This window comes from Oryx dammah, unplaced genomic scaffold, assembly GCF_014754425.2.
Source record: "Oryx dammah isolate SB20612 unplaced genomic scaffold, SCBI_Odam_1.1 HiC_scaffold_29, whole genome shotgun sequence".
NCBI classification, from domain to species: domain Eukaryota; kingdom Metazoa; phylum Chordata; class Mammalia; order Artiodactyla; family Bovidae; genus Oryx; species Oryx dammah.
This window is the reverse complement of record NW_024070213.1, coordinates 93,416,762-93,432,473: the sequence shown is the minus strand read 5'-3', so window position 1 is coordinate 93,432,473 and position 15,712 is coordinate 93,416,762. Positions and strand designations below refer to the sequence as shown.

The window sequence follows — 15,712 nt, the reverse complement described above, 5'->3', positions numbered from 1 at the left end:
AAATGTGGAGTTGAAGGACCCTCTTCCTCCCAGGGTGACACTTGGCTGGTGCTGAGTGGCAGCTGCTTCCCCCAGCTGGGGTGTGGGCACTCCGGTTTTCCCCAGTCCCCACTGCTCCATAGTTTATACTTTACTTCCTGCGTGTTATCTGATAGGCCCCAGTAAATGTCTGCCTTTGCAGCCCCTAAGCTCAATCAACCCTTTCACTTTACGGTGAGGAAGCTGAGGCTAGAAAGGTGGCCTTTTAGTCTCAAGGTCTAGTGCTGGGTCATGAAACATGCTATGACTTCTGCCCTGTCTACTAAATCACAACTGCCTCTCAGTTACTGAAGGAAAGGAAACACACCATGCAACCTGGTTAATTATTCTTCCTGCTGTGTTTGCTAGCCAACACGCCCTTCTGTTATCTTGCTTATATCTGTGACCGCATGAAAATTAGAACACTTGGTCTAGAGGGTTGGGGTGGTGTTCTGTGAATATCACCCACTTGGCATGAGAGTCTAGCTAATATAGGAAAAAAGGAGAAAGGGGGGAGGATTGGAAATGACAGGAAAAATAAAATCTTTTGAGAGGGGGCACAGTCTTCTCCTGGTGGTGTTACAAAAAGGTGGGGGGCTGGCTGGATCCCCACCTCTTCAGGGATGTGGAACTTGAGATGCAGATGGCAGTGAGTCAGGGGCAGAAAAAGGACTGAAGAGCGCGTCCTGGGCTCAGTGCCCCATACCACACTGTCACACCCTGAGAATGACCGCGCACGGATCCATCACTGCAAAAAAGGGAAGTTTGCAGTTTACCTTGGCAAATAATGACTTTGGCCAATCAAGAGGAATGGGAGTGAAGCACAGCCCCAGAGCCTTGAGTCAGATGAAAATCGTCTTCCTGTATAATTCACTAGAGAAGGCAGCCGCATCATGCCACAGGGAAATGAGTCTTGACAACCACCGGTTCCTCCCGGACACTGCATCCTCCTTGTACCACAGTGAGTCAGTGCCATGGAGCTGAGGGATGAGACTGCTCCAAGTCATGAATGAGACTCCACCCTCATGGCAACTCCGGGATCCTTCTTCTTAAGCTGTAGAAGGGCAGGCTGCTTCTGAGGAGGGGAAGAAGTGACAAGATGGGTTCCCAAAGGCAAGCCATGGGAAGGAGATGGTGTTACATGAATTCCCCTTGGGGGCTGGGTCTCTATTGTAGTTTTCTCTTTTTTGTTTCGCATTGGAGTCTAAAAATGTTTAATGATTCCTATAGTACTCTTAAAAATCTACCTTCAAATGTTTCTAAGAACTTTTTCATATGTTAACACTCTTATGATTAAGCCCGCGTAATTAGAACGTTTTATCAATACGCCGTATGCAAAGTGTTTTCCTTTAGAAATAGAGGTAGAAATCAAATTCTCTCTTTCAAATCTCTGAGCCATTGCTCAACAGTGGAAATCAGGCTTATGATTTTATAGATTGTCATCTCCTTACAACAGCAGACTAACGAACACAGTGATTTAAGCAAACAAAATGTACTCATTTAAGAACAGGCTCACATTGCTGATTTCATTTCTAGAATCCCCTGGGGTTTTCTGTTTTTCCCCCCTTAAAGAATATACCAAAAGAGTGACTAATAGATCAGTAACTCTCATCATCCCCTTCCCTTAGACAAAAGTAATTTTCAAACTTCAAACTAAGATTACTTCCATTAATGGTGTAGCTCTATTAATTGATTGGGTCAACAGGAATAGAAAGTTTTTCTTCAGTTTCTTTTAGGACTTTGCTGCCACCAAGTTATTTCAGCTAAAGAATGTTCATTTGTTATAACACCTCTCAGTTCAGGCATTTACTTTATTCTACTGAAGTGTGGATCCATTGCTATTCTCGTCTTTTGCCTAACGCGAGGTCTTTTCCCTTGCCTGTGGTTCATGGAAAAGTGGAGAAGTGATTTGTGTTGAAAGTGTAGGGAGAGTCTAGAAGTAGGTAATGGAGGTGAGTGTGGAGCGTGGAACTGTCAGAGCGGAAAGTAGTAGGGCTGTTGGAATGGAGTGGCCCAAAGAAACTGGGCTCTTGCTGGGGGAGGGACCCAGCATAAAAACCCAGCTGCTGGAGTCTGGGAAATTGAAGCGTCTTGGGCGCAACCGCTCTCGGCAGTAAAATGCTGAGTTATGGAGAACACAGTGACCCACGCTGACAGAATTCAGAAATCGATGGCTTTTCCCCGCTGAATGGAAATTTGCTTTTTTCCATATTCCGAAACAGTGGCTGCATGTTGTGTTTTCATTTGTAACAGTCTGCCTTGGCAGTTCCGGAAAACTCTCCCATGCATCTGAGTTTTGATGTGGGCTCTATGGTGGCCTTGCCGTCACCTCTAGCCACCATCATGACACACCCTAGGTCTTGTTTTCAGTGTCTCGGCGTACTCTCCAAGGCTTCCAGTAATTGATTGTGCAAAACACAAAACCAAAAGCAGATGGGACATATGTAGATAAGCTGTTTTGTTTCTGCTCCCTATAATTTCCTAGGTTTGATAGCACTTCAATTTTCTAACCATAAAAGCTGCTTCTGTGCTCTTTGGAACACACATACACGCACACCATGCTGCCAGTAAGTAGGCTAAATGAATATTATATGTGGCTTTCTCTTGTTGTTGTTTTCCTTTCATTCTTTTTTAAAGAAGTACCTTGCTGCTAGAGAAGGAAATTCAAAAAATCGGCTTCGAGTATTTTTGTTAAAGTTCAGTTTACTTAATGGAACTATTATGTTAACACAGAGGAATATTTTAGAGTGACATATCAGAGCTAAAGCTGATTGCTAGAGTCCACATCTTCTGGACTGGGGCAACGGGGAGGGAAGATGGACTCTTCTGTCCACTGAATGCGACTGACCAACAGGAGGTAAAAGCTGCCACCAGACAGAGTGCAGCATTTTAGGCGGGGAGGATTAAGCACATTAAAGGAGGCATCCCTTTGGACCCATTAAACGCTCATTTTATCTTTTCAATGACATAGACCTTACAGGCATGGATTTACAAGGGCTCTAAGTCCATCATGAACATAAGTTGTGGTTGTTAGTGTTATTTATTACAGTGCCTGAGTGCCTGCTCAGTCGCTTCAGTTGTGTCCAAGCCTTTGTGACCCCATGGACTGTACCCTGCCAGGCTCATGCGTCTGTGGGATTCTCCAGGCAAGAATGCTGAAGTGGGTTGATACGCCCTCCTCCAAGGGGATCTTCCCAACTCAGGGATTGATCCTACATCTCCTGCATTGTAAGCAGACTTTTTTTTTTTTTTTTTAACTGCCGAGCCCCTGGGGAAGCCCACCTACCCCCAATTTTCAGTCTGTAAAATGAATAAATTTTTCTCTGCGGACACCCTCTTTGCACACTGGCTCCAGGCTCAGCCATTTAGTAGTGCTTCTGGGTATCTGCACAGTTTGGGAACTATATCGAAGCAGCACAAAATCATTGCCCAGTAAGCTTCTACCTCTCTTAATGGGTTTGTTAACACTCCTCCAGTCAGACAGACTAGAGAGCATAGAGAAACTCACAGGAGGACCATAGCCTCTGGAGCCAGATGGACCTGAGTTTAAAACCAGGCTGTCACTTCTTCAAAGGAGTGAGTTGGTCCAAGTCATCCAGCTTCTCCTAATAGTAATGCCCTCCCTATAAAAAGAATATAACAGTTACACCTGTCTCATGGTGATGGCTTTAAGAGTAGAAGTGTTTCCTTTGTCTTCCCTTCCCCTTGTTTTAAAATGACACAGGATGGAGCACACTTCGGTGAGAACTGTTTGAAACCAAACAGGGCTGTGTTTGAGACTGTGAGAATGTGGAACAGGGCTTTTGTCGTATGAGTCATACAGTGGGAAGGAAATGACTTATCTTGCTTGTCTTCTCTGTTATCCCTCCAGTAGCTATATGGGGAAAAGGAGGGGCTCGTTAAGGAAGAGCAGCAGGAAGCACAAGAAAGCCCCTTCCGTGTGCCCTTCATCAGTCCCTCTCTGGTGCCGAAAGGGCCACCGCGCCAAGGAGGGCTCAGCAGGACCTCGCGGGCAGGGCCTCTCAGACCCAGCCCTGGACAGACCCCGCCCACACAAGCTGACAGGCGTGGGGGCCATCCCGTATGTCCCCTCTCCCCCTCCTTGGAGCTGCCTGATGGGATTGTTTTTCCCGTGGATAAAAGTACAGTTCCTTTTAAATGAACAGAAATTGAGACAAACACATCCCCAGAATCTGACAAGTATTTACGGAGCTCTGTGCTTTTATTTTCTGTTCTGCCTGCAGAGTGCATAAATGGGAGGGCTAAACTGTGTTCGGGAAAATCTGAAAGCCAGGGACTTATTAATAGGCTTGACACCTGCCTCCGTGAGGAACTTCTGAAGCCAGAGATACTCTTTGTAACTGCAATCCATCTGTTGCACAGATTTTTAATTCAGATATTCTTCCTTCTTGAGCCAAGACTGAGAAAGCAGCCAATTTTGTGGAAAGATCTCTTTAATAAGAAACGAATAAAACTATCAGTGCTAAATAAAGTAGACCACTGTGAAACTTGGGTTAAATCCCACAGGGAAGACTATGTGAGATTAACTGCATTATATAACAAGACTGCCTTTAATAGCTGGCACGGTTCTTTTTGTTGTTCCAAGGGAGAAGCAGCCAAGGCTGGGGCCAGAGCACAAGATATTATTTTAAAGTACTGCAGCCTTTGGAATTTTTCCTTGGAGAGATGTCAGGAGTCAGAGTTGTACTTTGATTTATGGTTGCTTTAAATGTTTAACACTTTTGACATTTCAAAGCGACATCCTCTGCTTCTAGAGCCCAGGGGTGCATTTCTGTTGCTTTTGAAAGATCATTTTCAAATAGGAACTATTAAAATTATGCAAAAAAAGGAGGGTCTACCCTCCCAGGGTGTTTGAGAGATTTTAAATGGACAAAAGGAGTAAAGCCGTTAAGGCAGGACCCTGTAGCCATTTCCTCAGCTGCCTGTGATGACCCAACCGAGAACGGGCAGCTGGAGAGAAAAGGATTTTCACAGCAGCAGCATATTTGCCCAGCAAACATCACTGGGCCAGGTCTTCCTTAGATCTCAGAGAGCTCACCTTCAGGTCTAGCTGACAAGCAAGCACTTAGGTTGAACCACATGAACCTGCCATTTTTTAGATTAGAAATAGTTGGTAGTGCCATAATGGCTCAACTTAAGAGTGGGATGAAAAATTATACTCATTGACCGACTAAGGTCTGTCTAGTCAAGGCTATGGTTTTTCCTGTGGTCATGTATGGATGTGAGAGTTGGACTGTGAAGAAAGCTGAGCGCCAAAGAATTGATGCTTTTGAACTCTGGTGTTGGAGAAGACTCTTGAGAGTCCCTTGGACTGCAGGGAGATCCAACCAGTCCATTCTGAAGGAGATCAGCCCTGGGATTTCTTTGGAAGGAATGATGCTAAAGCTGAAACTCCAGTACTTTGGCCACCTCATGCGAAGAGTTGACTCATTGGCAAAGACTCTGATGCTGGGAGGGATTGGGGGCAGGAGGAGAAGGGGACGACAGAGGATGAGATGGCTGGATGGCATCACGGACTCGATGGACATGAGTTTGAGTGAACTATGGGAGGCCTGGCGTGCTGCGATTCATGGGGTCGCAAAGAGTCGGACACGACTGAGCGACTGAACTGAACTGAACTGATAAAGATTAAAACAGGGCCAGCATATGGTACTACGGGAAAGTCTAGGAAAGAGGACCTAACACAGTAACGTGGGGTCACGTGACAAGAAAAGGACAGCACAACTTTTGTTTGTTTGTTTGTTTGTTTATACCACTTTACTGAGGTATTACTGGCATGCAGTGACCTGCATGTATTCTTAGTGTACACGTTTTGACACATATGTACCATGAAATCTTCTCTATGATGAAATAATGAACATATCTATCACCCCGAAGCTTCCTCCTATCCCTTTGTAATTCATTCTTTCTGACAGCCCCACTCTGGCAAACATTGATGTGCTATCCTTATACACTATTTCATGGCCTAGAGTTTTATATCAGTGGAGTTATACAGGGCTATTTTTTGTCTGTTTTTTTCACTTTCCTTTGTAGTTTTCATTCACGTTGAAGTGGGCATCAGTATTTCATTTTTTTAAAAGGTACATAGCAGTATTTCAGTGCACACATATGCCACAGTTTGTTTTCCCACTCACCTATTGATGGACACCTGCGTTTTTGGCCATTACAATTAAAGCTTTTCTGATCATTCATGCACAAGTCTCTGTACAGACACAGGCTTTCTTCGCTCCGTGGTATTCATGTACAAGTGAAATGGCTGCATTGTATAGGAGATGTATGTTCACCTTCTTACAGGACTCCCAAACTGTTTTCCAAAGCCCCATTTTACTTTCCCATCAGCACTGTCTGAGCATTCCAGTTCCTGCACATCCTCAGCAACACTGTACTATTGGTCTTCTTAATTCTTACCACCTAACAGGTGCATAGTGGTGTCTCATTGTGGTTTTCATTTAAATTTCTCTAATGACAAAGAATGTTGGGCATTTTTTCATGTGTACATTTGCCACCCATCTATCTTGTTAATTGAAATATATGTTCAAGTTTTTGCCCATTTCTAAATTGAGTTGTTTATTTTCTTGTTAAGCTTAGAGAATTCCTTGTCTATATACTATATACAGCCCTTTATAAGATATATTGAGCCTGCAGAAATGCACCCGGAGGTGGTTCTGAGGAGCTCTAATTCTTTATGTCTCAGTGCAGAAAGAATTCATTGATAGGCAGTGATAGATAAGAAGCAATTTATTAGAATAGGATGCTTGTGAGGTTTACAAGTGGGTAGGCAACTCTTGCCTGGAAAATCCCATGGAGGAGGAGCCTGGTAGGCTGCAGTCCATGGGGTCACTAAGAGTTGGACACGACTGAGCGACTTCACTTTCACTTTTCACTTTCATGCATTGGAGAAGGAAATGGCAACCCACTCCAGTGTTCTTGCCTGGAGAATCCCAGGGACGGGGGAGCCTGGTGGGCTGCTGTCTCTGGGGTCGCACAGAGTCGGACACGAGTGAAGCGACTTAGCAGCAGCAGCAGGCAAGAGGGTACTACCCCAAGAGCTTAGTGGGTTACCGTTTTATAATCAAATGACAAGTGGGGAGAGGAAGACCACTCTTCCTCATTCTCGAGTAGATGTCAAGCTTCCATGATCAGTTTCTCCTCCACTTTGGGCAAGGCAGTTTTCTTGTCCCTACATAGTCAAGCCTGGACTGTCATGATGCAATGGAAATGAGCAAAACAGTGGTAACATATACTAAAACACAGTAAATCGTCTCGAGTTTCAGTGTGATATCACCTCTTCCTTATATTTTTGTTTTTACTATGCACAGAGGAGTATATCCTAAGAATCATTGATTTACTGACCTCACCGGTCAGGATGTGGGTCTCATTCCACCATTGTTTCATTGTTTCGGGGCATGTCACAGACTTCTGTTGCATGGTTTTGTTGCTAAGCAAGCTTGCTTTCTTGACTGATCATTCATTTACAGGTATCTCCCATACTTTTTCCTTTATTTACAGTCCCTTAGTGGGATTAACTATTTAATCACCTATTTTGTCTCTTTACTCTGTCCCTATCAGTATGATTTGCATGTAGCTTGTCATTTCATTCCTTTAAAGTGTCTTTCAAAGAGCAGCAATTTTGCATTTTGACAACATCCACTTTATCAATTTGTTTTTATATTGATCATGCTTTGGATGCTATTTGTAAGAAAACTGTATTTAAGCTAAGGTTGCGAGTGTGTTTTTCACCTGTTTTCTTCTGGAAATTATGTAGTTTTAGGTTTTTCATTTGGGTCTGTGATCAGTTCTGAGTTCATTTTTGTATATGGTATGAAGTATGGATTGAACTTCTCTTATTGGTGTGCGTATAGATAGCCGATTGTGTCAGTGCCATTTGTTGGGAAGACTGTCCGTTCTCCAGTGAATTGCCTTTGTTAACTTTGTTGAAAATCTGTTGTTCATAAAGGTGTAGATCTATTTCTGGACTTCAGTATGTTCCATTGATCTGTTTGTCTATCATTTTACTAAGATCACATTCTCTTCTTTACTTTTAGAATAAGTCTTGTAATCAAGAGAGTGCTAAAAAAAGTAAACCAGCAGACATTACTAATATAACATCCTTAATTTGGTATAAGTATGACACATTTTCTTGCTTTCCTATGTAATGTAATTTCTCTAACTTTGTTCTCTTTCAACATTGCTTGGGCCCTCACATCTCCTTATAAGTTTTAGACTCAGCTTGTCAGTTTCTATTTTTAAATGTGTTGGGATTCTGATGGAGAATAATTTTGATTGAGTTTTAGGTCTTTCAGGGCTTTCATGAGGATGTATCTGTGGGAGGAAGGTATTCAAGCATCACTTTTGTATCTGAATAACTGGAATTTTGAGACCAATACAGCATTTAAAAATTTTTTCCACTGTCTTGCTTCCAAGTTTATTGAAAACCCACCTGTGCAAAATGGTGTTATTCAAAGCCGGAGGATACAAGGAAAAATAAAATGTTCTAATTTTGGTCCTTATTTCCTATGATTCTACATGTTGTTGATGTTGTTTTTTCTTTCCTTTTTTCTTCTCCTCCCATTGAGAGAGAAAGAGGATATAAAGACAGTTCTCTCAGGCAGCCTTTCGCCTCTGGGAGATCACAGATATAGGGAGGGCCTGTGCTTTCTTGACTGAAAGGGGTCCTTTTTGCCATGCTCTCTTTCTTACCGCAGATGGTGGAGGCTCTGTCACTCCATGCGCTTTTGTCCCATTGCTTGGTACAGGAGTCAAGATCACACACCTGTAGCACCCAGGAGGTCTTGTACATGGGAAAGCAGCCCAGCACCTGGGCTTTTACGAGCGCTGTGGAAAGAACAGAGGTTCAGAGGTGACCAGCCTGAGGATGACTGTGGTGAATGGACCAGCACAGCCACAAATCTGGAACTTTATGAAACCTCCCAATTTTCAAATGCTTTCGCTCTAGTTTTTTGCATTGCGCAGGCCAAATGAAACACATCTGCGGGCCAAATTCAGTCCATGAGCTCCCAGCGTGCAGCCTCTGATGGATGGGCTCTTTTATTTGCTTTCAGGATAAGCTCTTTCATCCGCTCCCTAAAGGATTTATTTTAACAATTGCTTAATGAGCATTTATGATGGGTCTGGAAGTACTCAGTACCCAGGAAATCAATCAGGGGTGAGGAAGGCCTTCTCACCCTGTGCTTGAGGGGCTCCTGCTCCAGTGTGGAGCTCAAGTGTGGCACAGACAACTGTTCCAGCACCACCTCCTGTTCTCTCCTGAATCTGCCCCTTCCCTGTGCCCTAACTACCACTCAGGTCAGGCTTTAAAGAAGGGCATGGTTGATTGTGCTTGGAGGAGTCCTGGAAGGCTTCTCTGAAGAGGCGACATGTGCGCTCATTATTGAATGGCAGAGTAGCAGTTAGCCAGCAAAATGTCCGCTTGAACGGTGTTGCTACATGTTAGTGGAATGTGAAGTCACTTTAGTGGCTGCTGATCAGTATTAGGGCAAACTAAAATACAATAAGATAATATATAGTAAAGGTAAGGATTTTTTGTTTTGTTGAACTTTTCTTTCAGTTTCACACACATATACGTGCACATGCTTCTAATACATCTACGTTTGTTTAAAAAAAATGTTAAAAAACAGAAAAACATAGTCTGGAAAAGTTTTCATTTTGGGGAATGTTAAAAAGGAGATTAAAAGAAAATTTCTTAACAATGATCTTATATTTATAATTTCTGAGTTCCCTCCATGAATATGCCCCCAGACTGTTAACTTCAGCTGCTTATTTGCAGCTGTAAGCAGGCACTGAGTCCCTGCTGGGATTGGCATCTGTAGATCACTGTCTTCAGAGCTCCATGGACAGTTAATTGTGAGAGTGAGCAAGTGACTTTAATTCCTTTCATTTTATTTTTTTCTTTGATGAAATAAATGAGTTGGTTTAGATAGATAATTGCAAAGACCTAAATTCCACAGAGGTGCTTTAGACAAACTGCAGGCAATTTACCTAAATAGCCAAATTTGCCTACTGAATGGCTAACACTGAAAGGTACCCAGTACATAATAGGCCTCAAATGCTCACGTACTAAGTCACTTCAGTCGTGCTGGATTCTGTGTCACAGGAACACTCTAGCCCGCCAGGCTTCTCTGTCCATGGGACTCTGCAGGCAAGAATACTGGAGTGGGTTGCCATGCCCTCTCCATGGGATCTTCCCCACCCAGGGATCAAACCTGCATCTCTTGGGCCTCCTGCATTGGCAGGCGGGTTCTTTACCACTAAGGACACCTGGGAAGCCCCGGATGTCAATATTTGCTAAAGTAACATGTCTATCCTCTGAGTGCCCTTGCATTTTATGTGATATTAGGCATATCTGAATTAAGTTGATCATTATCACTGAAGTCATACTTTAGGCACACAATTTGAAATAATGCAAATCCTAGAATATTTAAATTTTGCCGACAATCACAAAATTCCAAAGCCAAGAGGATTCTCTACAGTGCTTCAGCTCTTGCTCGAAGCTAGTGCTCCTGCATTTTGCCAGATTAGTCTCCCACTGTGTGAGACTTTCGGAATGCATCCCCTGTATAAAATGTAACTGCTCTGTATGTTTTTAAACTAAAGTCTTAAAAGTTATTTCTTGGGAGCTGTGATGTCCCAGATATGTGCTTGGTCCTTGCCGTGAGTAAGACAGGCACAGTTTTCTACCTCGCTAGAGCTCATAGTTCACCATAGTAGACACCAAATTCTTGCTTTCACATGGAGTTCATATGCGCTTGAAGGTTAACCTTTTTGGGCAGACCTTGCATTCAGGCTCTGCCTGCTTCCCTGCCCCTATAATATGCAATCAGATCATTGACTTAGAAGGGATCTGTCTGACTAATATAAATCTGTGAAACTATCGTCTCCCTTCTTCCTGATTCCGAAATTATGTACAGTACTTGGAACTAACATTGTGCTCAGTTTTCTTTTTTTTTCCTTTTCCTAGAGTTATATTGCATTTGCAGTCAATTAAAACATCACAGTCTTTTCCAATGAGTCAGTTCTTCGCATCAGGTGGCCAAAGTATTGGAGTTTCAGCTTCAGCATCTGTCCTTCCAATGAATATTCAGGACTGATTTCCTTTAGGATGGACTGGTTGGATCTCCTTGCAGTCCAAGGGACTCTCAAGAGTCTTCTCCAACACCACTGTTCAAAAGCATCAATTCTCGGCGCTCAGCTTTCTTTATAGTCCAACTCTCACATCCATACATGACTACTGGTAAAACCATATCTTTGACTAGATGGACCTTTGTTGGCAAAGTAATGTCTCTGCTTTTTAATATCCTGTCTAGGTTGGTCATAACTTTTCTTCTAAGAAGCAAGCGTCTTTTAATTTCATGGCTGCAATCACCATCCGCAGTGATTTTGGAGCCCTCCAAAATAAACTATCTCACTGTTTCCACTGATTCCACATCTATTTCCCATGAAGTGATGGAACCAGATGCCATGATCTTCGTTTTCTGAATGTTGAGATTTAAGCCAACTTTTTCACTCTCCTCTTTCACTTTCATTAAGAGACTGTTTAGTTCTTCTTTGCTTTCTGCCATAAGGGTGGGGTTGTGTCATCTGCATAGCTGCTGCTGCTGCTGCTGCTGAGTCACGTCAGTCGTGTCCGACTCTGTGTGACCCCACAGACGGCAGCCTACTAGGCTCCCCCATCCCTGGGATTCTCCAGGCAAGAACACTGGAGGGGGTTGCCATTTCCTTCTCCAATGCATGAAAGTGAAACGTGAAAGTGAAGTCGCTCAGTCGTGCCCGACTCTTAGCGACCCCATGGAATGCAGCGCACCAGGCTCCTCCGTCCATGGGATTTTCCAGGCAAGAGTGCTGGAGTGGGGTGCCATTGCCTTCTCCGCTGCATATCTGAGGTTATTAATATTTCTCCTAGCAGTCTTGATTCCAGCTTGTGCTTCATCCATCCCAGCGTTTCTCATGATGAACTCTGCATATTAATTAAATAAGCAGAGTGACAATATACAGCCTTGATGTACTCCTTTCACTATTTGGAACCAGTCTGTTGTTCCATGTCCAGCTCTAACTATTGCTTCCTTATCTGCATACAGGTTTCTCAAGAGGCAGGTCAGGTGGCCTGGTATTCCCATCTCTTTCAGAATTTTCCACAGTTTATTGTGATCCACACAGTCAAAGGCTTTGGCATAGTCAATAAAGCAGAAGTATATGTTTTTCTGGAACTCTCTTGCTTTTTTGATGATCCAACGGATGTTGACAATTTGTCTCTGGTTCATCTGCCTTTTCTAAATCCAACTTGAACATCTGGAAATTCACAGTTCACGTACTCTTGAAGCCTGGCTTGGAGAATTTTGAGCATTTCTTTGCCAGGGTGTGAGATGAGTGCAATTATGCAGTAGTTTGAGCCGCCTTTGGCATTGCCTTTCTTTGGGATTGGAATGAAAACTGACCTTTTCCAGTCCTGTGGCCACTGCTAAGTTTTCCAAATTTGCTGGCCCTGATGCTGGGAAAGATTGAAGGCAGGAGGAGAAGGGGACAACAGAGGATGAGATGGCTGGATGGCATTGCTGACTCGATGGACATGAGTTTGAGTAAACTCTGGGATTTGGCAATGGACAGGGAGGCCTGGAGTGCTGAAGGCCATGGGGTCACAAAGAGTCAGACATGACTGAGTGACTGAACTGAACTGAACTGAAAGCATGTGAACCTTTTCTTCTAAACTGCATTTGAGGCCAGTTGAAAACAGACTATCTTTTTTTTTTTTTACCTCACCACGTGGCATATAGGATCTTAGTTCCCTAACCAGAAATCAAATCTGAGCCCCCTGAATTGGAAGGCAGAGTCTTAACCACTGGACCACTGGTGAAGTCCTCAGTCTGTATCTTTATAATTTGTTTTTTAAGTTTGGTAGGATGTCGCATTTATCCCAAAACAAATGAAATCTTGTGGGTATCGTTCCATCAATCTATCCAAATTATTTTGATTTCCTGATTATATCAGTCAGTGCATTAACTGTCCCTTCCAGTTGTGGGAAGGCAGCAAATTAAAAAGCCTGCCTTCTATCTCTCTCCCTAGGTTGCTGATAAGAAGACCAAGTTTCATTTTTAAAATTATTATTGTGTCATAGCTTTGAAAGGTTTTGCTTGGCAAATTTACATGACCTTCATCCTTCTTTAAATCTTTGGTCTTATCACCAAGCCACACAACCCTGCTGAACTCCCATGAAAGGAACATACTTTTGATGCCTAAAGTCAAGTTCTGTAAGCACTCCTTAATGATGATCTTGTTCTCCTAAGTAGGTTTAGGACCAAGAAGGAAAACAAGAATCTATCAGATATGTTACATTATAATTCTAATATACATAACTGACGCATCTTAAACTAACTCTCCTTATTGACCAGGGGCCAGCAGCAAAGACAGAATCAAGTGACATGAGGGCAGCCTGTTTTCTTCAGTTTGGGTACCAGTTTAAATATTTATCTATCTGATCTTGAGAACCAAAATAAATTTACAGATACTTCTAAATAATTTTGAACATTTGGCAGAACAATCATCTGTGGGAAATACTGTGATTAAGGAGTTCATTTTCCCCATTTAGTAAAGAAAAAAAAAAGCCTCAAAACTTTATATCCTTATCATGCAACTTCCGTATGAATGGCTTTAATATCGTCTGCCAGTAGACCATAGGAGAAGGCAATGGCAGCCCACTGCAGTACTCTTGCCTGGAAAATCCCATGGACGGAGGAGCCTGGTGGGCTACTGTCCATGGGGTCACTAAGAGTCGGACACGCCTGAGTGACTTCACTTTCACTTTTCACTTTCATGCATTGGAGAAGGAAATGGCAACCCACTCCAGCGTTCTTGGCCTGGAAAATCCCAGGGACAGGGGAGCCTGGTGGGCTGCTGTCTATGGGATCACACAGAGTTGGTCACGACTGAAGTGACTTAGCAGCAGCAGCAGTAGACCATAAAAAAACAGTGTTGTCATTAACGTTGAAAGTTTACATTAGTTGTCCGTGCACTCTGAGTAACTGACAAGGTACTTTGGAATTTTGTCTATCAACAGCTACACTGTTTTTAAGTTGGAAAGGTAGTTTTTTAAGTACATGTTTCAATAAACCAAGTAAGTTTTTGCCATCTGCCAATGAATTTGTGATTCAGAAACAGGGCCACATTATGAAATTTCGTGGACTAGAGGCGCTGCTGATTCTGTGGGCCTTTTCCTCCATAAAAAAGTATGAAAAAAGTACAGTTAACGACTGGGTTGGTATAAAGATGAATATATTCACCTGGATGGGAGGGCAGTTTAGGGGGGAATGGATACCTGTATATGTATGGCTGAGTCCCTTTGCTGTCCACCTGAAATGACCACAGCATTATTGATAGGCTGTACTCCAATACAAAATAAACGTTTTTTTAAAATACTTGCATTTATATTAATATTATATATTCAAATATTTTCTTTGACCTGAAGTTCACTTTTTTCTTCTGATTTTCAAAGAAATTAAAACATTTTCATGGGTCCCCAAAAGTACTGTGGGCTCTCTCAGCACCATTCCCACTGTGCATAATGGGTAACTTGACTCAGATTAGAAGTTGTATTTCCTCTTCAGTTTATTAACTGTACTTTTTGCATTTAATGTTCATATCTTTTTAATGGGGAAAACCAACTCTGTTTCCATAGTACACCTCTGTTAAGCTCAATAAGCACTGCATATTTGGTAGGAATGACCTGTATCAGCAAGATATGTCTCAAAAATTGGTAGAATAGAAATGTATGTTCTTTATATACCTGATTCAAACTAGCTGCCTGGACTGAAGCTATCAGCATTTACCCATTCTATCATTTCAGACAGCGCTAAGTCTGCGTGCTAAGTCGCTTCGGTTCTGTCTGACTCTGTGCGACCCACCCTGTGGACTGTAGCCTGCCAGTCTTATCTGTCCGTGGGATTTTCCAGGCAAGAATACTGGAGTGGGTTGCCTTGCTCTCCTCCAGGGGATCTTCCCAACCCAGGGACTGAACCCGCATCTCTTATGTCTCCTGCATTGGCAGGTGGGTTCTTTACCACTGGTGCGATCTGGGAAGCCCATACAGTGTATAACAATCATGAAATTAAAAAAAAATCTCCTCTTTTGCCATCTGGTGATTTTAAGGCTTGATAGTAGAAGGCCAAGTGTTGTTTCTAACTCATGCAGATTCTAATGATTCTCCTGTGTTTATAGAAGTGATACATGCTCATTATAAAAGAAATTGAAGGAATGCAGAAAAGTAAAAAGAAAAAGATTAAAAAAAATCCTAACACTCAGAAAGAAGCCTCATTAAGTAAACATCCTGTTGGACATCTGACATCTCTCTAAACTTGTTTGCAAATGAAAAAAATGGATGGATGGATGATAGGTAGGTAGATAGATTGAAATTTCATTAAAGTAGAATCATATACTGCTAATTTTTAAATTTTAAAACATATATTTAATTTTATTTGAAGTTAACTGGATAAAAAGAAACTAAGTAAGAGTTAAGAAATTACTAAAATTTAAATAAACATTTTTTTTTCACAGTAGGAGATGTTATTTTTTTCCCCCCTTAGGTTAAGAAAAGAGATGATGAACTTGATGTTTTGGATTCTGGCCTTTCTTTTTCTCCAAGTGTATTTCTTGGTAGATCTTATTG

General features: G+C 42.4%; 1 protein-coding gene across 1 annotated transcript in view; it reads left to right on the top strand.

The window, feature by feature from the left end:
• CRADD (CASP2 and RIPK1 domain containing adaptor with death domain) overlaps positions 1 to 15,712 on the top strand; it is a 198,470-nt gene that overhangs the window by 163,617 nt on the left and 19,141 nt on the right. The gene's annotated exons all lie outside the window — the stretch shown is intronic.